This window comes from Mus pahari, chromosome 12 (assembly GCF_900095145.1).
Source record: "Mus pahari chromosome 12, PAHARI_EIJ_v1.1, whole genome shotgun sequence".
NCBI classification, from domain to species: Eukaryota; Metazoa; Chordata; class Mammalia; order Rodentia; family Muridae; genus Mus; species Mus pahari.
Window position 1 is genome coordinate 50,485,614 of NC_034601.1, and position 10,077 is coordinate 50,495,690.

General features: G+C 42.1%; 1 protein-coding gene across 2 annotated transcripts in view; it reads right to left on the reverse strand.

The window, feature by feature from the left end:
* Positions 1-8,883, reverse strand: part of Tmem45a (transmembrane protein 45A) — a 72,210-nt gene extending 63,327 nt beyond the window's left edge. Inside the window, exon 1 of one of the 2 annotated variants that reach the window (XM_021209874.1) lies at positions 8,545-8,883. The gene's annotated coding sequence lies outside the window, so the exon portion shown is untranslated. The remainder of the gene's footprint in view (positions 1-8,544) is intronic. The other variant, XM_029544701.1, reaches the window with a different exon arrangement.
* Between the last annotated feature and the right edge of the window lie 1,194 nt (positions 8,884-10,077).

Consider the following 10,077-nt stretch of genomic DNA (forward strand, 5'->3'; position numbering starts at 1 on the left):
GATTTGTGTGGATTTGTAGGGAGGAAAGGAAAGGGGAAATGGCATAATTACATTATCGATGTGTTTATAAAAAGATAAAGAGATAGGAGATATATCCTATGGGGGTGTGGAAGAGGGAAGGGAAGGGGGAAGGGAAGAGCCCAAGAGGGCAAGAGAGAAGCAAGAGGAAAGCAAGAGTAAGAGAGAGAGGAGGGGGGACCCCTTTTATAGTGGGCCAGGTCTACCTGTCTGTTGCTAGGTAACTGCGGGGTAGAGTTCAGACAGAATGCTAACATTCTAATCTCAAAAAAGCAAACAAAGATGGTAGGTATAGAAGTAAAGCTATAGGAAGTGGCTTAAGGCTTCCTAAGACAGGGTAAGAATCTGGTTTTATTTTAAATGAAATAAAAAAAAAAAAAAGCCTTTGGGGGTAGGGCTGGCTAAAAAGAAGAACGAGTGACTTTTATTTGCACTACTTATTTGTTTGCACAAACTAACTGGATGCCTTGTGGTCTTTTTAAGAAACCAGTGGTGAAAAATGTCATCTAAATTGGCCTGTAGGCCAGTCTAGTCTGCAAAGAGTGTGTTGCCGTCTTCATGGAATACAGAAATCAAAAGGAATCATATAGAAATAAATTAACATATAGAAACGTATTTCAGTAATTTGAAATTGAAGAAAAATCTATGTAAATGCCTTTAATCAAATAAGAATAGGCCGCAAGTATCTGAAGAACAAATGTTAAAAGTTCTTTCACAAATACTTTGAGATCCACTGTAGAACTTCAGGCAAAGAGTGACAGATATTTAACCAAAAGGCCGCAAGAGATAATTTTGTTACTGCCCTGGGATCATAAAGAATGCTGAGAGAGATCTGGCTAATGAAGATAAAGAGATAGGTTTACCCATGGAGTTCTGTCTCCAGTTGCCCACACTAGATCTGAAGTTACAACACCCTGGAAAGTGACAACTAATGAAAGTAGTTTTTAAGAATAATAGTCTACATGGCATTCTGTTGAGTTCAGAGACTGAAAAGAAGGAGCCTTGGATTTAATTTCTGAAATAACCACTGTATGAACTTAAAAACCTTACTCTCTCTGTTTCGTCTATGTCATTTTCAAAGTGAAGACGCAGCCTCTACCATCTAAGGTTGACAAACACAGTAATAGCACATGCGTCTTTCTGTGAAGTAAATACGTCATGGCATGCAGGGTCCCACAACTGTCCAGTTCTGAAGCAAACTGTGTAGACAAAGCCCAGCACGGTACACCACGTCACTGTTTTTCGCATAGTGACCGACAGAAATAGGGATCATCCAGCCCACAATCCTGATGAGGAAAAAAAACCACATTACACCCCTCATGTGCCACAGGCGAGGAGCTTGGTATGGATTCAATCATCTGCTCTCTAGAGGAAACAGTTCATCCAACAAGTCATGGAAGCATGAAGAGGTAACCATTCACCCTGCTTTTTGAGCAGCCTCCGCCATATGCAGAGAATTGGTATAAGTGAGCCCAGAACTAAACACCAGGATGAAGAGACTGGGAGAGTCTACCTTCCATGGTACCTGCTTCAAGGGATGCTACCTCCATGCCTCTAACACTAATGCCTTCATCCTTCTTCAGCATCTCCATTTCCATCACGCTGACTTCCTCTGGGCCATATCTCCAACGTTCAGCAACTATAGATGTGGATCTGATCGTTTTCTTTCTTTCTTTTTTTTAAAGATAAAGTTTTATGTATATGAGTGCATGATAGCAGTCTTCAGACATACCAGAAGAGGGGACCCGATCCCATTACAGATGGTTGTGAGCCACCATGTGGTTTCTGGGAATTGAACTCAGGACCTCTAGAAGAGCAGTCAGTGCCCTTAACCATTGAGCCATCTCTCCAGTCTGGATGTGATCACTTTCAATGTTCCCTTTTTTTCCACCTCTCCACTATTGCTTGCAACATTTAAATCTTTATTGTTTATTATATTAAAGTACACAGAAAATTTAAAAAATGCCTGAGTGTACTAGGTATTATAATATCTCTATTTTTAGCTTCTTCTCTGCTTTTAATATTTCTACAATCATTAGTAATACGCCTAATTTGTGAATAGAGAAAAAATCAAATAAATGAGAGAAAAACTTATAGTGCTGAAGAAAGATGAGTCTTAAACTTAAAATGACACATTAAAAATGGAAAGAGGATAGAGTAAGGGAACACACACACACACACAAGATCAAAGTGGCATGCAAGATGTCAGTCTGTTTTTGCTAAAAATGAAAATGTAAGATCTACCTACCGTGTATAAGAAATGTCTTCTGAAGTATAGAAGAGTAATTTTAAGTTGGGGATATTTTGTCTAAACGTCTGGAAGCAGAAGGCTTCTACTTTCCAGGTTGTCAGATTTAGCAACACTTGCATAGATTTTATGGCATCCTTAATCAGAAAACCAGAAATCCAAAATGCATCTGAAGTTTTTTGGTCACCATATAAGTACTTCAAAACTTTCCTATTTTGAGCCAGGCCTGGTGGCACATACCTATATCCCAGCAGCTAAAAGAGTGAGGCTGGGAAGACCTTAAGTTAGAGACCAACCTAGGCTATATAGTGATATCCTGATTCAGAGAAAGACATTTCAGAGTTTGGATTTACAAATTAGAAAATGTTTTGCCCATAATCTCATTATTATGATATTTTAGTTTATTGTTTCAGAGATATTTGAGGTACGAATATCTTTTGTAAAAGAAATGTTTATCTGAAATTGTAAAAATCTTTCATATCATGAACTTTGGATTTTGATTCTTCTACTGAATTTAAGCAAATTCACTTTCCTTGCATTGCTCTTAAACAGCTGTCCTCCTGAGAGTTGGTTGTATCCTATCTCTGACTCATTCCACCCAATCCTTCTCTAACTCTCACTTCGTCTATCCCTCTATTAGACTTGGGATTAAAGGTGTGTACAAAAGGGTTCCATCCAGCTAAAAGGATTAAAGGCGTATACTAAGGGCGTGTCTGCATTCGGTCCAGATCACAGAGACCTAGAAGATCTTCAGATGAGATCAGAATAGATGTGTTGATGGATTAAAAATTCTCTACAGATGCTCATTACAGAAATATATTTTGTGATAAGTTTTGGGTCAAAGATAGACAGTCCTTACGCCAAAAGTACAGGGTTTGTTTGGCACTGATTGTTGATCCAAATCAGAAGTGGAGTCATTATACTTTCAGGTCATCAAGAATGAATAAGGGAACTTCTTTTTTTTTTTTTTTTTAGAACATGATTTTAATATTTTCAACTGTTGATATTCAACAAGCAGAACAGTTATTTTAAGATATACTTTGTTGTTATGTCTTCATTTTCATTTCTGATTTTATTAATTTGGATACTGTCTCTGTGCCCTCTGTTAGTTTGGCTAAGGGTTTATCTATCTTGCTGATTTTCTCAAAGAACCAGCTCCTGGTTTTGTTGACTCTTTGTATAGTTCTTTTTGTTTCTATCTGGTTTGATTCTTTCCTGCTGTCTGTTCCTCTTGGGTGTATTGGCTTCTTTCTGTTCTAGAGCTTTCAGGTGTGCTGTCAAGCTGCTAGTGTAGGCTCTCTCCAGTTTCTGTTTGGAAGCCCTCAGAGCTCTGAGTTTTCCTCCTATCACTGCTTTCATTGTGTCCTCAGGGAACTTACATGGGTTACTACTCCCAAGAGATAAGTACAGCACTCAGGACACATTGGCTCTGCAGCAGGGAGTTAACAGGAACACAGCATGAATCAGGGCTGGAACAGTGAGTGGCCACAGGAAGGAAGCAGCAGGCTTCCCTCTGTAAGCATCCCAGAAGAGGTCCGATTTAATTTTGTTCATTTATTTATTTAGCTAGGAGCTTGGGTGGAACTTTCCTCCAACAGGGCCTATTGGCCTACTTCTAAGTGCTGTGTGAGAGAAAGGGTACCAGCCCACTTAGAAGAGCCCCGGTTGGGAACTCACTGGAAAGCTGTGTTAATATCACAGTGCTATTCTGTAGAATAGTCTGAGGAACTGTGTGATTTATTGAAGGTGGCAACGGTGGCCAACCAAAAGAGACTGAAATCAGAATCCTATAATTTTTCTTCCTAATCAAGTAGCACAATTTCCTTTTGGGAGATCATTTTTCATAGACATGGTATTTTTCTAAAAAAAAAATCCCATTTTCTCTCTATTAGAAAGAATCATGTGAAATATTATAAATGTTTTCTATAGCCTGTGGAATTTCAGGCATAATGGAGAAAGGTGCAGATAAAGTCACCTTATTTCTTGTCATGGAAATTACCACCTTGTTCTAACACATGACCTTTAATTTTTTTTTCTCTTGAAAAAAAAAATGCATAGCGGACAGACAGTCATCTCTGTTCAGGACAGCAAGAACAAGTCATTTGCCTTTGAACCTTTTTCCATATTAGGATCATCTAAGGCACCTCAGGGAAACAGGCTAATCCAATGTGGGGATGGGGGGGGTTGGGAGAAAGGACTCATTGTCTTCCACAGTTTTCCAGAGACTGCTAAGTGTCAAAGTCCATAGCTGGCTCGCTAAAGCCAAGGGCGACTTTATACACATGGTTTACAGACCAGTTGTGTGAGAGGAAACCATGCAAACAAACCCCATTTAGACAAGCTTCTCTGGATGCCAATGTGACCTTAGAAAAAGTCATCACCTGAGTGTCTCCATCTTTTCTCTTCGACAAGCTAATCCTCATGAAGGTGTGTGTGCCTCAACTGTCAGGTCGAATTGTGTATATTCTATAGTGTTGAGATCGTTGTTGAAGCAAAGTCAGAATAGAATGATGAAGTATCATCATAACCTTTAATTAAGCTGAAAAGAGACATGTAGAGAAAGTCTGAGAGAATAAGACCCAACTATGAAAAGGAGGTTGTGTGTTGGCTGCTTGGCTCTTTGCTACTGTCCTGCTGGGTGTGGTTGTGCACACCTGTAAAAGGAGAGCTCGGGAATCCAGGACAATTGGTTTCAGTTGATAAATCATTAGCTCTGCTGATTTGTGCCATCAAATGATAATTCATAATGCAGTACTTCGTGGCAATAGCATTTAGGGGAAAACACTTATTCGTTGCAAATCTGGGAGCAGAAGAGAGGGAGACGGGAGGCCATGGCCCTAATAACCTGATTCAAAGGCTTTTTAATATTTATTCAAGCTCAGTATTTATCTCACTCCATTGGCTAACTCACCAATTGACAAATAGACATGGCAGGGGGATTCTGGCAAATGAATAGTGTCTGTTGTTCCCCAGTTGGGACATGCTACTGCCAAATTGCTCTCATAAAGGTTTGGGGGTGATCTAGAGCCAGGTACTCTAGAGGATAAAAAAGAGGATTGTGCTTCCACACCCAAAAACTCAGTAACACACCAGTGGTCACACCAGTGGTCACACCAGTGGTCTCCTAGGTCCTTTTGCAAAGCAGATAATCAACCAATTGACACTAACTACAATTTTTGAATGTGTATTTTTAAATCCAGATACTACAGTGAGTCATGTTCAAACGAGATAAGAAGACAGATGTTTGCCTACAATGAGACTTATGTCCTAGGCAAATATAATGAATCCTGTTTCTATCCTGGCCTCTTCAGACAAAATTTACCAGTGCAGCCCTGGCTCCAGTGATCCTCTTTCCATGGGCTAGTTGTTTCTAACAACCACACTCTAGAACAATGAAGCTTGGCATGGTGGGTATTGGATGCCAGGTCTCAGGAAGGTAGGACTACACATATGAAGCTAGCATAAGCTACACAGCAAAACCTTACCACTAAGAAAGGAAGAGGAAACAGAGAACAAGAAAGCAAACAAAGTGGGGAGGAAGGAGGAGAGAAAGGGGGAGGAGGAAGAAGAGCCAGTTTCTCATAGACCTAAGACTTTGTAGCCTAGTGGTTAAAGCTTGAGGGTCTGGTGTTAGAGCGAGTCTATGCCTACCCCTGCTTCACTATGAATTGTGGGCAAGCATTTTAATCTACCTGTGGCTCTGTCTCCTCAATAATAAAAGCAAGGCTCTGTGGGTTAGCAACTCTCAGAAGGCTTCCTTCTGAGAAGATGCCATGAGTTGAATACTCAGAACACTTGCTAACTGTTAAATTATCAAAAATAATAGCTAGATGTATAAAATAGCCACCTGTGGACAATAGACTGTCCCAAAACTAGTAGGAGATGAATATATGACCATCTAAGGGTAAGAGACCCTGAAAATCATTCCACAGATTTTTAACACAGGGTCATAATGGCTCAGCATCTTGCCTGAGGTCAGGCAGGTGGTCAGCAGCCACACCAGAACTCAGCTCTCTGCCACAATGCCATTGAGAGAGCACAAGAACTCAAACCTGACCCTTTACTTAATATATGTCATAGAGAGAGATGATTTTTATTAACAGAGTGTTAAAGATCTACCTGCATATGTCGGGTCTATTATGAGAACACAGCAAGGTTCTAACAATCACACCCCTGTCAAAGACATCAAAGTGGCCTTTGTTAATGAAAAATAACGACCCAGGGTATCAGACCACTAGAGCAGAGCCAGAAGACGTCACCGCACATGTTCACACTGCCGGGTCCTGCTGAGCGTCTAAGCCTAGCCCACCCTGGCTGCAGGAGGAGAGCGTGTTGGACAAGCTGTGGAGACCCCAGAAATGAATCATTTCCCAAAGCCGCCACTTGGCACTGGTGTCAGTTCGGCTGACTATGCCCATACCAATCTGCTTCACAATCTCTCCTTCACTGACAACCCAACCCCTCTCAGGGGGCTTGCACTTTCAGCAGAAAGCTTACCTCCATCACACACACACACACACACACACACACACACACACACACACACACCTCATAGATGTTCTCAATGCTCCAAGGACAGCTCCACACTTTCCAGCACTTGAACCTTTGCCATACTTTGCCTTGCTCCTAGATGCTGTCTCAGCCCTACGACCGCTTCCCACCTCACCCCCCAAAACAAACTGACAAAACCCCTTCCCAGAAATGGCACTGTTCCCATGAAACCAGGCTACATTCAGATGGCCTTCTCTATCGTACACACTCCAGAACCTTCTACATCTAAGGCCCCCACCAGTTCGTCTTTGCCGTCCGTTCATGATGCTTTTTCTTGACAACCTTGCATCATGCCTTGGCTAGCAAGTTTGTGGAACTGAGTGAATCCTGGTTTCTAGGAGGGGAGTCAGAATGCTATTGAAGAAATGCACAGAAGCCAGGGAGGAAGGCAATAAGGAATGAATGCCAGCTGGCCTAATAACTGACACGCTTTGACTCAACACTCTAGACCTCATCAGTATGTATGATTGCTTATTATTAACACATTATAAAGGAGAAAACTGGAGAACAGCGCTTTACCCAAGATCTACTGTGAAGCTGTGAATGGGTCGAGATGAGCTAACTCTCACTGCCTCTTTGCAATAATATCCTTCTAACCCAGCATCCCTATATCCTCTGAAACTGTTCTACCTTTGCAGACCAAAACATGCTCTAAAAGTAATCATTTCTGTTCTAAATTCCCAACTGGTGCTTTAAGAGCCAGAAGTTAAAGATCTACTTGAGTCAAATCTTCCCCAAACAGCATGCAACATAACTCTGAACTTCAGAACACTACTCAAGCAGAGGGAACCATAGATGTTTCAGAAGGAATGGGCCCGGAGCCACCAGCAGGTCAGCATTTTCCACCACCTCATTGCTAAATCCTGACGTATAAAATAGAACTATCTGTAAGCGCGCACGTATAATAAACACCGTGGATATTGTGTTTGATGGAACAACAGGTCAAGTGTGTAATTATAGGATTGCAGACACACAAAGAGGCCTATCACTCATTTAATTGTTTTGTTAGTAATCTAAGGGGGATTTAGATCTCCCTCTTTGAGATATGATATTGGCACTTTCAACTACAAACTTAAGTGAAGGATCCAGTAAATCCTTTATGCGATTCAAGTTTTAAATAGTTTGTCAAACGTTGTGTTAATTCTGAATATACCAGAGAGTTTTCACAGTCATCCATCGAAATAGGGAGTGGAGGACAGGAGGGGGAGGAAGAAGAGGAAGAAGAAGAGGAAGAGGAGGAAAAAGAATTAGAAGAAGGAGATGGAGAAGAGGAGGAGAGGAGGAAGAGGAAGAGGAAGAGGAAGAGGAAGAGGAAGAGGAAGAGGAAGAGGAAGAAGAAGAAGAAGAAGAAGAAGAAGAAGAAGAAGAAGAAGAAGAAGAAGAAGAAGAAGAAGAAGAAGAAGAAGAAGAGAGAAGAGAGAAGAGAGAAGAGAGAAGAAAGGAGAAGAATAATTTCACTTTAGGATGAAGAAAGGTTTACAACAAAACACCAGTCAAAATTTTGTTCCCAAGAAATCTTACACTAGCACCAATCCTCATCAATTTTAAAATGCAAACCAAACATTTCCCCCAAAACAGAAAAGAAAGAAGCCTGATGTCCCTGCAGTCTTTCCCAGCGTGAGATGTTTTTCTCCCCTTAACAGAAGTCTGGCAAGAAGGGCAAAGGCGCAAGGCTAGAGAGCTCAGCAGGACAAGGAGAAGGATGTCCCCACGTCTCCAGAACTTACCCCGTTTGGCCTGTTTGCACCTTATTCTCCCCACTTTGTCAGTTAGGATCAGAAGGCAGCTGAGCTTTGGTCGCTGTTTCTGTTCTTTTGATCGCAAAGCCCCATGAAAATTAAACTGTGTTGAATGTGATGTGGCCTCGCCTCACATGGGAGGGAAGAAAAAGATTCAAGCGTGGGTTGCTGATTGCTTCTTGGGGAAAAAAAAAATTAAGTAATAAGTGGCTAGCAGGAGGCTACGTGGGGGACGTGCCTTGCGGGTGACAGGCCTGGAAGGGGCCCACAAACTTTCTCAGCACAGCTGTCCAGATGTGCTTCATCTGGTTTCCCCGGCCCGACACTGGCTGGGACTGCAGTTGGAGGCAAAGCCTCCTCCCTGGTTGCCGATTGGTGGAGCAGACCGCCACTCTTGCGGGCTCAATCTGCCTCCGCCCACTGGGCCACTCGCATCCTAGAAAGGAATTTAGCTGGGCGCGCTGTGCAGTCGCTGATGTGGCACTGCGTGGCAGCAGGGTCTGGGGTGGGGTGGTTGGAAGGGTCGCTAGAACTCAGAGCTTGCCCCTGCCCTTGCTCCGTGAGGGCAGGCCTTGTAAGGAACTAGTTTGTTTAAACAGGGGAATCACTATCATTTGAGGGAAGAAACAGGATGAGTAGCTTAAGGGGGCCGGCATTTCCAAATAGAAGGGGTTGGAGAAGAAAGGTACCCACGCCTTCAAAAGGGCGGTCCAGTCCCGCTTCAAAGATTTCCTATCCACACCTCTGGCAAGAGAAAAAGCGGGTGTCCGAGAGTGCTATTTGGGGAAATAAAGGTTCAGGAATAATAAACCTTTTAGTAAAACGTGAGCTAATCAGAAATGTGGTCGTTTCTGTGAAGAAGCCCTTGGTGGGTTCTTTAAAAAGAAAAAAAAAAAAATGCTTAAATGTAAATAAAGAAAATATCCAATAAAAAGAAAAAGAAAGAAAAGGAAAAAAAAAATGCTTGAGGATCCTTTACAGCTGAAGGGAGTAATGGTTGGGAAGACAGCACGAACTCTCATTTTAACGTGTGAGGACTGTAGAATTGCGCCAAGCATGTTTTGATTGTGTATGAAGTACTTCGTGTCCTGTGTTCAGCTTTCAGAATCATCTGTGATCAATGGTGCACATTCTGTCATGGGAAGCTGCTGCACAATGGGCTGATCATCAAGGAAGGATTAACTAGCTTTCCAAAAATTACCATCAACAGACGTCAAGTTTATTGACTACTAGGTCAGACTCCTCACAAAAGAAAAAGAGATTCCTTCTGGTTGCAGGAATGTCGATTCAAGTTCCTCATGGCTATACAGAACTGGCCTTCTTGGACTTGTACAGAAGTCAGAATGAGGAGGACTCTGGAAGATTGACAGAAGGTGGACCCACTAGAAACCTCAGCATTCACGGGACCACAGTATGGTGAGGCCTTAGGCTTTGCTTCTAATCCACTGACGCTGAAGATGCCATGCTGGACCTAAAACGTCCCCAGAGGACATGTATTAAAGCCTGAGAAAGTGGAACCAT